The following is a 14,764-nucleotide window of genomic DNA, read 5'->3' as shown; positions in this document are numbered from 1 at the left end:
CATTTTTACAGCAGTTAAGACTTTATGAGCTTCCCCAGTGGATACAACCTGTGATTCACAGCTAACAGCGGGCAGCTCTGTCTGAGTTCTGCTTTCGAAAAGGATGGCCAATTGCCTCGCCAACAGCTGCTCATTAAGCAAACTGCTTAATGAAATGACTAGGAAGATGGGTGCACTTATTAAAAAACCCTGAAGCCCGTAACCCACACACTGAGCTAGTGAGCTTTATGCTCTTAATGGTGTCATTGTCACTTTTCCTTGGTTCCTTCAGTCCATGCCTTGTTCTACTGCATTTTAAAGCTTATTATTATTAATAATAATAATGTTATTGTTGCCATTATTAATTTAAATTTGCTATCATTGTGGTCTTTACAAAGCCCGCAGTGCTTGTGCTATTCTGTGAGGTCCCATGGAAGCCAAGAGAAGGTCCTTGGGCACTTCCAGGCAACCTCAGATGCAGGAAGGTTTTGGGAACCTGAGATGTTCCTGGGCACCTCTGCTGCAGCCTGGGATTTGCACAGGCTGAGCAAGACATGGAGAATTGAGGCCAACGTGCAGGCTGGCTTGAGCTGGGACATGGTAGGGACATAACGTTTGATGATCTTAAAGGTCTTTTCCATGATTCTATGCTGTCTGGACAATGGGAGGTGAGCAGGACATTTGGAGCAGTTCCTATTTCCATCCCCTGAAAGGACTTAGTGGCATTTGATACACAATAAGAGAGCTTTGGTCATCAAGGCATGCTGTAATCATTCCAGGCTCCAACACAATGTGGTGCCAAGCCTATCTGCATCTCCCAGTGATATGGGTCCTAATGCTCAGCTGGCGATGCCAGAGGGTGGACCTCAACCAGGTGACCGTGCTGTCTGTGAAAGGCAAAGCAACCCTGGTGTTGTGGTCATCCTGGTCCACCTCAAGGGCTGTTTGATGGTCATCAGGGAAGTGCTCAGCGACAGCTGGACCAACTTAACCTGGTGTGCACTCAAGGATGCCCCATGCTAGGATGGTGTAGCTTTGACTCAGTTGTGCCACTGAAGGTGCTGAGAAAGGACAGCATCACCTGGCCATTGAATCACAGGTGAGATATCAGAATCTGCACTGCAAACCTTCCTCCTTAAAAAAGAGAAGCAAAATGCCACCATTTCCTCCAAGGCTTTCAATAGGGAGCATTTGGGGACAAGAATTGTTCTTCTCATCATGTTTGGCCGGCACTAAGCATATGAGTCCCCGTGCTGGACTTTGACCTCCCAGTGCGGCTGCAATGCCATTCTCATTAATGGTGCAGTGTCCAGCTCCTGCCCAGGACACACAAGGATGCTTCTCCCCTGTACAGTAAATAACCCGCCCCTGCTGTGCCTGCGCGCGAGGGCAGGGACCAGTCAGCCATGGTGTCTCACTGCGCTGATACAAAGCACAGCCGGGGAGGAAAAATAACCTTTCAGTTTTATGTTCAGTGATATATTGTTTTTAGATATGGATGGGTTTAGGAAATGTTACAGAAGAACAGAAAGGGCTCTGCTTTTCCAGAGGCATAATGTTATGGTAGAGTTATTTCGAAGCTAAACTCTGCTCTGAGTTATGTCCCTACAACCTCTCTCCCAGGTATTTATAAAATTGTGATTAACAGTAGCAGACATAGGACTTCATTATTTCTTGAATTGCCTTTCTTTTTAGCCATCTATAAGCTCAGAGAATTACATATGGCCTCATTAACCTTTGAGTCAAACTGCTAATAATTAAGGCAGGGAAGGATGTACCCTTAAGCTGCTTGGCAGACTGTGAGAGGGTCCTGTGGAAGGGCTGCTGAGGGGACACCAGCGTTCCCAGTCCACCCTGTGGATTTCATGCAGCCATGTCAGCTCGTGGGTGATTACACAGGAACCTAAAAAGTTTGGGTGCTCACTGTCCATGTGAAGGTACTCCAGGCAGGAGGTCTGAATTCCCCAAATGACTTTGGAAATCCCAGTCTCTGAGCGTCCTTAGCACCTGTATGTTTCTGTCACAATGGGATATTCAAAATGGGAGTTAAATATGTAATGAGATTGAAACAGGGATCTGAGAATCCAGAAGAAGGTGCCCCCTTTTTGCCATTTGGTCTTTTGCCAGCGTTAAAAACACCAGGGATGGTTTCACGACATATGCAAAGGACTTACTCTGCATCTGGGCTTGTGCAAGAGTGCTGTAAGGTGATTTAAAGCTGCGTAGCTCTCCACGCAGTGCAGGATCCTAACTTTAACTTGTAGAGGACAACTTGTGAGTTTAAAGTTAAGAACCTGCTCAGGTGCTTTGCTGGATGCAGCCTCATACTATGACAAAAGAACCTGCTTATGTAAACCTCTTTTCAGTTACCATCCAAGGGGGTTAAAGACTACAGCAATCCCATCCGGAGGTGTAACTCAGTCTCCAGACTTCCCTTTCTCTGGAGCAATTTTCCTTTCCAATTTCCTCTGGCAGTCTCAAAGACTGGTCATCACAGCCCTCTGCTGTTTAAGACTCATGGGGGATGTGGAGCCTCCCAAAGTTTCTCTGCTTCGACCCATTGTGAACTTCTCTAAGTTCAACACAAAGGACAATTTAACCATTCATTTTGAGAGATCTAGCGGTCAAAAACTAAACTGCTTTGAAAGCAGAGCCAACAGGGTTTAACAAATAAACAGTAACACCATGGGAGTTTGCTAATCCCCAAAATCTATAATAAACAGATAAAGTTAATAAGATTCAATAAGAGAGAACAGCCCCATTAACGTTTTAAGAGCACTATCTAAACATTACACACATTATTTACTGAGTTCCCTAGCTGAATTCTCTGTACACAGGAACACTCAAAATTCATTATCTTTGGACGCAAAGCTTAGTAAATTCAACGGTAATTAATCTCCATTTACCCTCCGCGTGTGTTTCTGAACAGATGAAAAGTTCATTGAAAAAGTTCTTTCAGCCGGTCTGAAAGAAAAGCAGCGCTCTGATAAACAAAAAAGCGCCAAACACAGGCTTCCCAAAGGAAAATAGAGGAGCTAGCCAGTTCTGTGTGGTTCAAGCCAGGTGCTCATTGCAAATTCAGTAGCATGCACTGGCAAGCGTCAACGGCAGAGAAACCGAAATTACTGAAATTCTTATGCCAGTGTAATTTGCTGAAGGCGATGCACTGAGGGTTAAGGCAAATTGTGCATGTGTGGAGGATTATAAACCAAATTAAAATGGAGGCTAACAAAAGGAGTGCAATATTTATGCATTTCTTCATTCTTTTCCCTCCCTGGTACTCAATCAACTTCACAGTCTTTTAAGGTGGCATGGGGACATTGCTATTGTGTGCATTCATTGGCTCTTAAAAAAGGGGGCTCAGACATGCTAGGCTACAGAATTCAGCTCATTCTGGTAATATTTATCAGTAACATAATTAAACCACCAAATATTTACATCCCACTATTACTTCTAGTCATGAAATTTAACCATCAACATGAAAAATGCAGTATATTTTCTGTTCACTGCATTCCACTTATGGTTCAATTTTGATATATCAACCCGTTTTACCACATAATCCTCCACTTTGCCTTAAATTCCTGCATTTGTGCATCCCAGTTACATAAAAGCAGAAATGTATTAATCACCCATGACTTAATGCAGTGGAGTCTATTACATGGTATAATGCACTTAACGTTTGATATCCCATTTACCTCAACAAATATTTTAAAGAGTTTCTAAGTTATTAAGCACCCAGGTCTCTGATCACCCAGCATGGCCCAGTAAGCAAATGGGTTATCACTTTGTGGAAAGGGAAATCAGTCCCCTACGAAATACACTCCCGGCTGCGTATTCCCAGCCCTCTGCTGGCAAGCCCTGCCATGGAGCTGGACGGAGAAATGAGGACATGTGCCCATCTCTCTGCTCTGCACGCTGTGTCCAGCCCTCCTGCACCGTAAATGGGACTTTTGAAGTCAAGATGTGCCCACCTGTGCCTCTGCCATCTCTGCTGTGGGGTGGGAATCTCCACGAGCAAAAGAGACCAAAGAGCTGACAGCAATCATATTTTCAGTCGCCACCACGAGATTTGCCCAAGCCCACCTGCAGGGATTTGGACGTCATTTTAATTACAGAAACCTTTGCTTGTTTGGCTACGAGAGGCACATGCACATTTTCCTCAGCCCTTGGTGTCAGACTGTGAGAGGTCCACGCAAGAGTCAGCCCTTACTCCTACCTACCCATGGAAACAAAGCAAACTGGGTGATTTTTTAAAATTTTCTTTCTAGATTTGAGCAGATTGAATATAGCTGCCTGGGCCACTAAAGCTAAAACCGAGTGTTTATTTGCATTTCCCTCTAACATGGAGATGCTCTCAGGCAGGTCAAAGTCTCAGAGCTCACAGACGCTCCAGGCAGCGCTGCTGGAGATGCCCAGGAGTCCCACCACCCTTCATGTCACCGTACAAACCAAAGGACAAAAAAACTTCCAACTAGCCTCCAACAGTTGCAGCCCAAGTGTAAAACAAGCGACAACAGATGGGATCAGACAGACGGGGGAGTAGAGGGGAAAAAATGAGGCAATATTAGGGAGTGTGACAGGCAGGGGTCTCGGCACAACGGCAGCCTCACTGTTGTCAAGTTTTTTTTTTGTAGGCATCACATATTAAGATAGTATTTAGAGAGTTATAGATTTTACACTCAATTTTCTGGCAAGTGAGCAGGGAGCCAATGCCAGCTACGACGCATCTTGGAAATGAGATTATTTTTCAAATTATTCAAGTCATCTTCTCATTGTTATTTCTGTGAAAGGTAAAGATGTAAGGGCCAAATCCTGATCTTTATTGCACAGAGACTGTTTGAATATTGCCATCAGCTGCCAAGGAGCTACTCCAGATTAACAGCAACGTAACACCAACGTCAGGATCTGGATCTTCAAGAGAATCACGTCAGTTTTGCATCATTGCAATCGATGGTTTAAAATCACATGGCTTTGGCTTGAGAAGCTTTTTGCATATACAAAGAAGGTCAAAATGTGCCCCTTTCTCTGATATTAGAGCAGGTTGGGATCCAAAGGCTCATGTTTATATTCCCAAGCAGATTCTTCTATAGGATCAATAAATAACCCGATAGCGGTAATTGAGATTACACTTTATGAACGGCATTAGTAGGATCTACATTCCAGACGCAGCTACGAATCAAGTCAGATGAACAAACATAATACCCAGTCCCGGTCCACTTCCCTTACTCTGTCATTTTTACAGCTGCCCGCGTGCTGCAGGTGCTGATAGTACACACGCCTGACCGTGATCCATGCCTTAACCTGATAGCGCACCGATTCTGGGAGAGACTGCCTCCAGCAATCATTTCAAGTCTGTTTAAAGGAGCAGAATGGAAACATCAACCAAAACGTATGTTTTCTAATACTGGAAATGAGATCTGTTGGGCAGTTTTTTTGTTTTCTATTCTCTGTTTTTTGTTGTGGTTTTTTTTTTTTTTTTTTTTAAAGTAGTACTGAGAAATGCCTTACAAAGACTAACACTAACGTATATATTCCTCAGTAATGAGAGGTATGAATGGCTGGGTCTATAATCCCTTATAAATTTTTCATTCTATAAACTGCCCGTTAGCATTACTCTTGGTAATAGAGAGCTATATGAAGTTGGTAGGTCCTTTTTTTAATCCCTAATTTACTGGGCAAGACAAAAAAGAACTGAATTAAAGTGAAAAAAAATTACTCCCCTGGAGGATTGCAGCACAGCCACTTGCTGGCAAATTATTATTATTAAAATCACTTTTCTAGCTTTTAATATTGAAAATACTTTCAATCATTGAAGACCTTTAATTTAAGATAGTAGATGGCAGGGATGTAATCGAGGAGACCAGACTAGTTGATCTGCCTCAGCACAGGGGCTGGACCAGACGATTTCTCAGAATTTTTTCTACTCTGGCATATATATGAAAAAACTCTGGTCTGACTACACCTTCAAAACTGCTTGCATTTAAGACAAATGAAGATGCCCGGTTGCTAGCAAGAATCGTCATTAAATTCCAGTTCTCCCAGTCCTGAGATACAATACAATGGGGCTGGATTACATTTGGTGATGAACCGAAATTCGAAAGATTTACTCAAGGCAGTTACCACATGGGATGGAGACAGTGACTAAATAAAATACAATCAGGATTCAGTCTATCCCCCAAGAACCACGCAGAACTAGTAGCACAGAAGGAGATTTTACAAACTACACCATCACTGTATTTGGCTCTGGCTTTCCCCTGCTGGTTTTCAAGTTTCTTTAATAATAAGGATTAATGGCAAACCTTTAAAGAGAGTTGGGAGCATGAGAAGGCAGCAGACAAGTGCAGCAATTCCTTCGGTCTGCACGCTCACTTTCTCTTTTACAGCTTTCTGGTCTTGGTCCACACCAAGGGGTCTCCCACCTTGGCAGAGTACTAAACCACCCTCTTTGCTTGTCCGTGCATCCCTTGCTGCTGAAAATACCATCCTGGGGTAGCCCAGTGGCACCATCCATCCCTCCCCGCACCGCAGGTACGCTTTCCCCGAACGGCTCCCCGGGGAGCACACACAGACACACAGACACAATGAGAGCCTCCGACTGGAAATTCAAACAAAAATATGGCTGTCTACTCCAAAAGGCAAACTCATTTACAAAGGTCATCTCTGTCGAGGAAGAGTGATGGGTTACTCCCCTCTTGGAGGCGATTGCTGTCGCTCCTCCACTGAGTTACATTCATGAACGTAGTTTTGAAAAAGAAGAAACAAAAAAAAAAAAAGAGAGAGAGAAAAGAAAAGAGACAAAAGCTCAGCAAGCCCCCTATTCACAGAGCTAGCCCCGCACCTCCCTTTCCCCTCCTCGGGTAAAAAGCAGCTTCAAAAGATATTAACGTCTTCCCCTACCTTGGTTCTCATCGGAGACAGAAGCCCTTCCATTTTGGTCCGATCCTCATGCCAGTCCTCGTCCCCCAACTTAGTCTCTCATGCCTGTCTCAAGCATCCCACACGAACAAGAGCATGTCAGGGACCGACCGCCAGCGACACCCTCACGGCAGCTCGGCCAGCTGCCAACCTGCCAACTTGCAAGCCTCAGTTGCGTGGAGCACCGTTCCTGGAGAGACCTTCCTCCCTCCTCTCCCTCCTCTCTCTCTCTCTCTCTCTCTCTCTGCATAATCTGCCTGCAGCTATGTTTGTACCATCGCGGCTGACAAACGATCCCTGCCTTACGTAATGCATTCAAGCACAGGACAAGCGATCCCAGCCCAGCCGCGGGGATCCGGTCGGTGGCGGCGATGGGAAGGTGCGGGACTTTGCCCTGCCTATTGTGCCGCCGGGTTTAATCCGGTACCGTCCCCGCACGGGGGGCTGAGGCTCCTCGGCTCTCTGTGCCGGCTAGGAAAGCACCGAGAAAACTTCATCGCTGGGGACAGACTGCGGATTCCCTGGGATCGACTTAAAGGGGTGTGATCCTCATCCCAAGCTTCAGCCCGAGCAGTTTTCCCCGCTTCCGAAATGCCAACGGTTGGAGCGTTTTCTGCTGGGCGCGTTTGCTGTCGGCGAGTGACCAAACCCACGCTGAAAGGGAGTTCCTGTCAATTGTCAGCTGGGAATTGAGAGAAAGAAAGAAAGGAAGAGCGAAACAAAAGGAATATAGTCCTGCAAAGTTGGTCAGCAAAAGATACTTGCTGAATGCGTTTCTATTAGCATTTTAATTCAGGTCAGAGCAAGTCTTTGTGGAAAATTCCCCAATTGCCCCCGCTTCCCGCATTTTGGTTTCCATCAGGGAGTGATGCTTGGACTGAACCTCTTTTGGAGAAAAACCTGACTGGAAAATGGATTTCAGAGCTGTAAACACACCAGCGTTTGGTCCACAGGGCCAGGCCAGACCAGTCCAAAGTAAAATCCCTCTGAAACGTCATCAAATGAACACCAGCTGCCTGTCTCTGGCTCCAAAGGTCGGCTCCGTCTGGGGCCACCCCACTCCCTAATACAGACACAAATAAGGCTCCCTTTCCCCAGCCCAGGGGATAACCTTCCACATACCAGCACCCAATTGCTGTCCAAAAATGAAATTAAAAACCCTGTTACACCACTAGAACCTGATTTTCAGTGTTAAAAAAAATCAGTCAGGCTGGTTGGAGCATACCACAGGTGGAAATTTCTAATGTCCTTTGACATCGTCTCTTCTTTGAGGCCTCAAAGCTACGTGCTCAGGGAGAGTCACCCTCAGATTAAGTCACCGAGCTGGGATTCAGCAGATCCAGTTAAACTCTGATAATGTCACACGTTCCCTGGATGACCATAGGGAGTCACCTCATTTAGCTTTTCCCATCTAAAACTGCCCTCTGGTCCAAGACAGCCACCAAGGCTCCTGCAAGGCCAATGAGAGAGACTCCTTCCCAAAGTGATTCACCCTAAATGTCCAAAGCCAAGGAGAATCCTGTCCTCAGGTCCTCTGTGGCTCCTCATCTCTCCATAAACCTCTCCTTTTGCCGTGGTTTCATGCTTTGGTTGCTTGGGGCAGGAACCACCTCTGTCCACATGCATCCTTCAGCCTCAGCACAGGCTCCTGTGGGCTACACCAACATGGAGAGGATGCAAGGGTATATGTTCATGGTGGTGTATGAGGACACAGGGTGCACAGCCTGGGATGAACCCAGAGACAGAGGTCCCTCCTGTCCTGGCAAGCCCCAGCAGAAGTGTATCGAGGCAGTGACACAGAGGAGGGTGTTCGACCCCACACATCCCTTTCCCTTTCTATCTCTCCCTTCCGATCCTTTCGACCCTGTAGATCTTGCAGTTTTAGGGCATTTTTCTTATTATCCTTTATGGGGTAAAAACAGGGAGGGGAGGTGCCCCCTACAGTGATTAATATTAATTTGAAAGATAATTAACTGTTCTCAGCCAAACTCAGCTCCTTATTAAATGTGAACAAATCTGATCATATCATATTGAAAGCAGAGATAAGTTTTCCGGAGCCAAAGAGACACTGTACAATGCTGGCAGGCTCATCTATTTCTTGCAGGATGTATATAAATATACTTTGCTATTGGTATTTACAAGACTTCAATAAGTGGATGAATAAGTGGTATCAGGAATTCCAGGCTCCTGTAAAACACAGCAACTGTCATTTTTCTGCTGTACGACGTGTCAGACTCTGATGTCAGGTTTACAAGTCTGTGCATCTGTGAAACATCCTCTCCTTCAAACCATGAGGGAATTTGGCTCTACAAAATGTCAAGAGGAACCTAAATAGAGAGTAGCATTTGGGAATTTGGGAGATCTCAAGCCACGTGCTCAAGCTTTAATGCAATATGATAATGTGGATGGTGCACCCATGGTAGCATATGAACGCCCAGTTCTCTTTTAAAGCTCGGTTCTGCTTTGAACTAGGCTAAACCACAGTGCCTCATGAGGTTTCCTGTGTTATCTCTGTTTACAAGCCAAAAAAAAAAGGTAGTTTTCCTAAAGGCCAAAAGAGTAATTCAGTCTGGGACCAGAAAAGCAAGCCGGAGCCTTTCTGGTTCAGCAGCACTCAAAGCCTCTCTGATCTGAACGGATTGGGGAATTGTGCTGATACTGCATGAGTCAGAGCAGAGCCCAGCTCAGCAGGACGAGCAGGAACGGGGAAGAGGACGGTGCTCTCTGAGCAGCACCCGTGGCTGCCTGCCGGCAGCGAGCCCGCCTGTCACAGGCTGCGACCCCCAGCTGCATCCCGGATGATGCTCTAGGAGCCCAGGGCGAGGTACGAGCCCCGCATGGCATTACCGTGAGCCACAACTGAAGTGGTGTGTGACAGGGAGGTCTGTCAATATCCACCTTCACCAGTGTGGCCAGGAAACCCAACTGGCTCTGCCTGGGCAGATTTCAGCTTGGGTCCCTGGAAAGTGTTGCGGCTGGCAGTTTCCAGCAAATGTCAGAGCTGAAGCGGCAGTGGATGGATGGGGATTGTGCACCATACTTCATCCTCCTCTGAATCTCCAGGCACCGGTAGGACTTGAGCTCTACTATTATCTGGGCAGACACTCTGCTTTTGCCTATGCAGCCACCAACTTGTCCTTCGTGTGCTACAGGAGCAGGATGACCAATCTCTGAAGGCATCCAGCCTGTTTCATGCATCCCCCCCTTCACATCCAGACCAATAACTTTATAACTGTGGGAGCCAGAGAAGTTTATCCTCACTTCAAAATGAAAGTTTTAGCTGCTGTAGCCGGGAGAGCGGTGCCGCGATAGTGTGTGCCATGGTCTGACACTTCCTTCCTTCCTGGGCTGTGACTCATGGCAATGCTCAAATTACCGCAGACTTGTTCGACAGCCTCCCCTCCTGCGATTTTCAGATCAAAGGCACAACAGAGGCAAAAGGAGCATGTGAACACTTGCTTTCTCATCCTCTTTCTGGGGAGGGGAGCAGCATTTGACTCAGAGCCTGGTCAGCTACACCCAGCGTATCTCAAGTTCTCCATCTGCAGAAGAGGGGACCCACTTGTCTGGTTCACACAGATGTTGCGGAGGTTCATCCTGTCCTGGATTCAACCTGCCTCATCCTAGAAGAAGTGTTTAAGCTGGGGGTATAATTACTCTTGGCTCCTTAACTAATCATGGGAGCAAGATAGATACCTTGAAACCCCCTTATATTGTCATAATCTAAACATCTGCTGGAATCTAGGCAGCAGACCAAGGTAGGTGTCTATCTGGAGCCAGGTAGATCCTCCCTGGACTCAGCGTTGGAGCTGAATATCTTTCTAGGCTCTGCTGACTGCATTGACAGACCTCCATGGACCAGAACAAGAGCAGAGATATCTGCTTTTAGCCAAGTAGACATAAATAACTGAATTTAGGTGTCTGACTCTGGAGCTGAATGTTGCCCCAGGCACCCAGTAGTGGGGAAAATGGCCAAAAAAAAAGCCTCATATTCACTGTTAGGCTATTGGCCAAGGGTCCTAGAAACAGTCAGAATCTATGATATATATTTAAATCCTCAGCTTTCCTCTTGTTCACGCTCTGTGGGTACGTACAGCTGTGGATAAACCTTCTGTAAATTGAAACCCTTCTGAACCTTTGGCGACGGGATCCCAACACAGACCCAAGCTGTGCTGCCTGCACCAGTCCTGAAAAGCAGAGGGAGTTTGGATTTGGATCCAGTCTCCATCTCTCTGACGCAAACGGCTGACACCACCTCCTGCCTGCCACCTCGCAGACCTGCTGGTGGCCAGGACAATAGGCACTGCCACAGCCCAGCCGTATCTGGCACGCACGCCACTGGCCAACCTCACCACTGGTCATTTCATCCGGCGAACAAAAGGTAGCATCGCAGTGTTGCCATGGCGACATCCCGCCATCCAAATGGCTATGGCATCATATAAGGGAGGGGGAAACATCCCAGTCACATACCGGGGCTGCGCTGAAACATATCTTATATTTAGAACAGGCGGCGCGGGGAATACTAATGAATATTTAACACTCGGAGCGCCTTCCGTGCTCGCTTTTTTATTTTTGTTGCACACTTTCCATAAGCGCAACATTTGCCTCCAAATGGTATGAATATTATTGCTTCTGTTCTCCTCTCGTCACTGCTTCTCCAGATTTCCCCTGTTTTTTGTTTCTTTTCTGTGAATAAAAGTCAAAAACACCACACAGCCCTCACAAAAGTAGCATGTGCAAATCAGGACCGATGCCTGCAGTGGGTCGGGGGGGCTGGGGAGGGAACTGGGATGTTGGCATGATCCAGTTTCCCAGTTTGACTCTGCTGTGTTTAGATTGTGACTTTTACTATAAGTCTACTGATATAATAACAGAGGCAAACTGTTCAGGGGTTGCCTAAAAATGGGTGAGATTTGCTTACGTCCTACAGGAACCAGCCCTGTTTAGATTTGGGGGTTTTTTCCTTTTTTTTTTTTAAATTAAACATAGCCACTTTCAACAATTAATTCTCTGTTTTGTGGAAAAAAAATCCAACTTTGTTTCATTCATCCAGAAAAAACAATGTCCTATAATTCCTCTCTTCTACTGCCTTATTTCCCTAAAGGGTGAATGCTGAAAAAAAGTTGTCAAACCATGCAGAATACTAAATTCTGAATATTTTTCTGTGCCTTTTTAGATGATACACTTTAAAAAAAGACAAAGGTGCTGGGCTTGGTGGTAAGTCCTACCCGCTCCTGCCAGGGCTGTGCAGGCAGATTGAGCACCTCGTGGTGACGAGCAAGCTGATTGTTTTGAGGATGGCAAAAGGAAGCGAGACCCACACTGGCTGGGGTGGCATGGGGCACAGGTGCCCACCCATTTGGGTGCAGCCTGAGGACTCCTGTCTCCAAGAGGTGCTGGGAGGACACGGCACGGCACAGATTGCGGGTTGTGCTGATGGCCGGGAGCATCCTCTCTGGGATGGCACTACCTCTTCTGTCTCCTTTTCAGCTATGGATTAAGTTATAAACAGGGTTAAAAAAACATGATAATTCAGATCTCGTTCTGAAACCATCTCCTGGCGTATATAAAGCTTTGTGCTTGGAAAGGCCAGATTCTCAGAAATTATTTTTAGGGTGAAATGTGCTCTTTTTACTGGCCAGTGGCAAGGCATTGGGGTCCCTTTTGAGCCTAGCAGTGCTTCAAAAGCTGCTGGGTTCCTGAGAGCTTATCTCTGCGCTTCCTGCTTGGTACCGCTCCAAGGCACCAAGGATACAGGCACAATTCAGCTGGCAGCTTTGTCGGTGATGCAAGGGGAGGAACTGCGCTGTACTGGGTGTGTTGCTTTGGCAGCACCGAGAAACTGGAGCTGTGTTTGTTTGTTGCTGGTTATAGGGTGTATTTTCCAAACCAAGAGAGGAGGTTTTTCCTCTCTGAGATTGCTGGTGCAGTCCTTTGAGATCTGCCCTGTGGCTTCAGAGGGAGAGAGACCCACCTCTGGGGAAGTAAACAAGGGGCAGACCCGTGCTCTTTGCAAGCTGTTCCACCGATGCAGCATTTGCATGAGTAAGTGTTGTCAAAATCATTTGCCAACTTACCCTTATATGGCACCAGTTCTAGTGAGGACTGAAAACACAATTATTTTTGTGGAGTTCATCTTTAAGGCTCTAATGACCTGCTTTTTCCAGAACAGTTATGCTTTTTCCACAAAAGCAAAGCAATATTAATATCTCAAAGTATTAATAAGATTGATTTAGCTGCCTTCCAAATTTGGAAGGCAGACATAAAAAAGATATCTGAAGATCGTAGGTCTCTGTACAAGGCTGAGGGAGAGACTGACTTACAGCAAAGCCAGTTTAGCATCCTACCCTGCTTAGCACAGCCGTCAGGGTCTGTCCATCCTCCTCCAACAGCTGGAAAGCATTTATCTCTACAACACATCAATGATCTCAACCATTATCATCAGGATTTCTGTTAAGTCATTGTGGTAGTTTAGGAAGGAAATCTGCCCCTTGACCACACAAATAGACCACCCCAGCAGAGATGGGGACCACTGTGTTTGAAGAAGAAGTCATCTTCTTCAGAAGCTGCAAGGTGCCCAGGACCAAGCTCTGGTTTGGTGACCTGGGCAAAGCTCTGACCACCTTGTTTCTCCTCGTCTCCATCCTCGCTAACCAGGAGGATCTATAAATGCTTCGAGTATCTACAGATGAAAAATGGCAGCTGTAGAGATGAGGCTACAGACTCAAAATAATAACTGCTGCCCAGAGTCTCTGCCCCAGCAGAGAAAATGGCCTCTGGCTCTCCTGGCTCCTAGCTGATGCAACCACGAGGCTGAGTACCCTGCTTAATCTTCTGACAAAATGTGTGCTGGAAATACGATGGGGCTTCCTTCCCTAAACAGTAACTCGAGCTATGTTTTCCTTTCACTGCTAGCTATACTTGCTGTTCTGGATGTTAACAGTCAAAACACATACAAAGCCTTTTACTAGAGCATTAGGTCTATGTATGCATTTTCAACAGGCAGATAGATGATTTATTCATCCACTTCAGTAACCATTCAAACAGGGCAGGATGTTCACTACAGTGTAGAAAGTGACAAACACTGAGTGTGTTTGGTTTGCAAGAACAAATCAACAGAACACGATAACAGAAGCTGTTTTTCAATGGAAAGGACTCCGCTGCCATCCCTCTTAATACCTCTGTCAAATTAAACACTGTTTCCCAAAGCTACAACTCCACTAAAGCAACGCTATTATGCTCTCGGTTAGAAACCTGATTATAGCCACTTTATGTCTGTAAAAACACAACCTCTGATGCAAGGTGACTCCCAAATACTCTGCAAATGCTCATAAATGCACTTGAAAATGCACTTGATGCTCTACAGACACATCCCTGAGTGTATTGGGAGAGGAGGCCCAGCTCTTGCAGGGCAGACAAGGCATTAAGTGAGAAATAGGCATTTCTCTGAAGTGTAATGTCATTACAACTATGAAAATCCTGGACTGCGGTCATTTTGGCCTGGGGAAGAGGAAAATGAATAGAGGTGCTTGGCATAAAGCAGAAATAGAAGACGGGTGGCGGGGAAGAAAGGGGTTGACAAAATACAAAAGAGTAATAATAATCTGGGCTTGCCCAAAAGCAGCCCTGTAAAATACTATTTCATGCTGAGATTCTTTAATCTTTTTTAAAGGTTGGGTTAGTTTTGAAGCAAATCAGAACCCCAAATGAAAAGAGCAACCAGAGACCATGTCTCCTCCAAAGCGGCCATGTAGTTTTGGTCTCTCTGAGGGTAAGGGCTGGGGGAAGATTTTGCAGCTGCCTGGCTCTCAGAAGATACATCTGCATGAAAAAACATGGAGGCAGGAGGATGACCTGGGTGACAGATCCT

This window comes from Numenius arquata, chromosome 2, assembly GCF_964106895.1.
Source record: "Numenius arquata chromosome 2, bNumArq3.hap1.1, whole genome shotgun sequence".
Lineage (NCBI taxonomy): Eukaryota > Metazoa > Chordata > Aves > Charadriiformes > Scolopacidae > Numenius > Numenius arquata.
Note: the sequence above shows the minus strand (reverse complement) of the source record.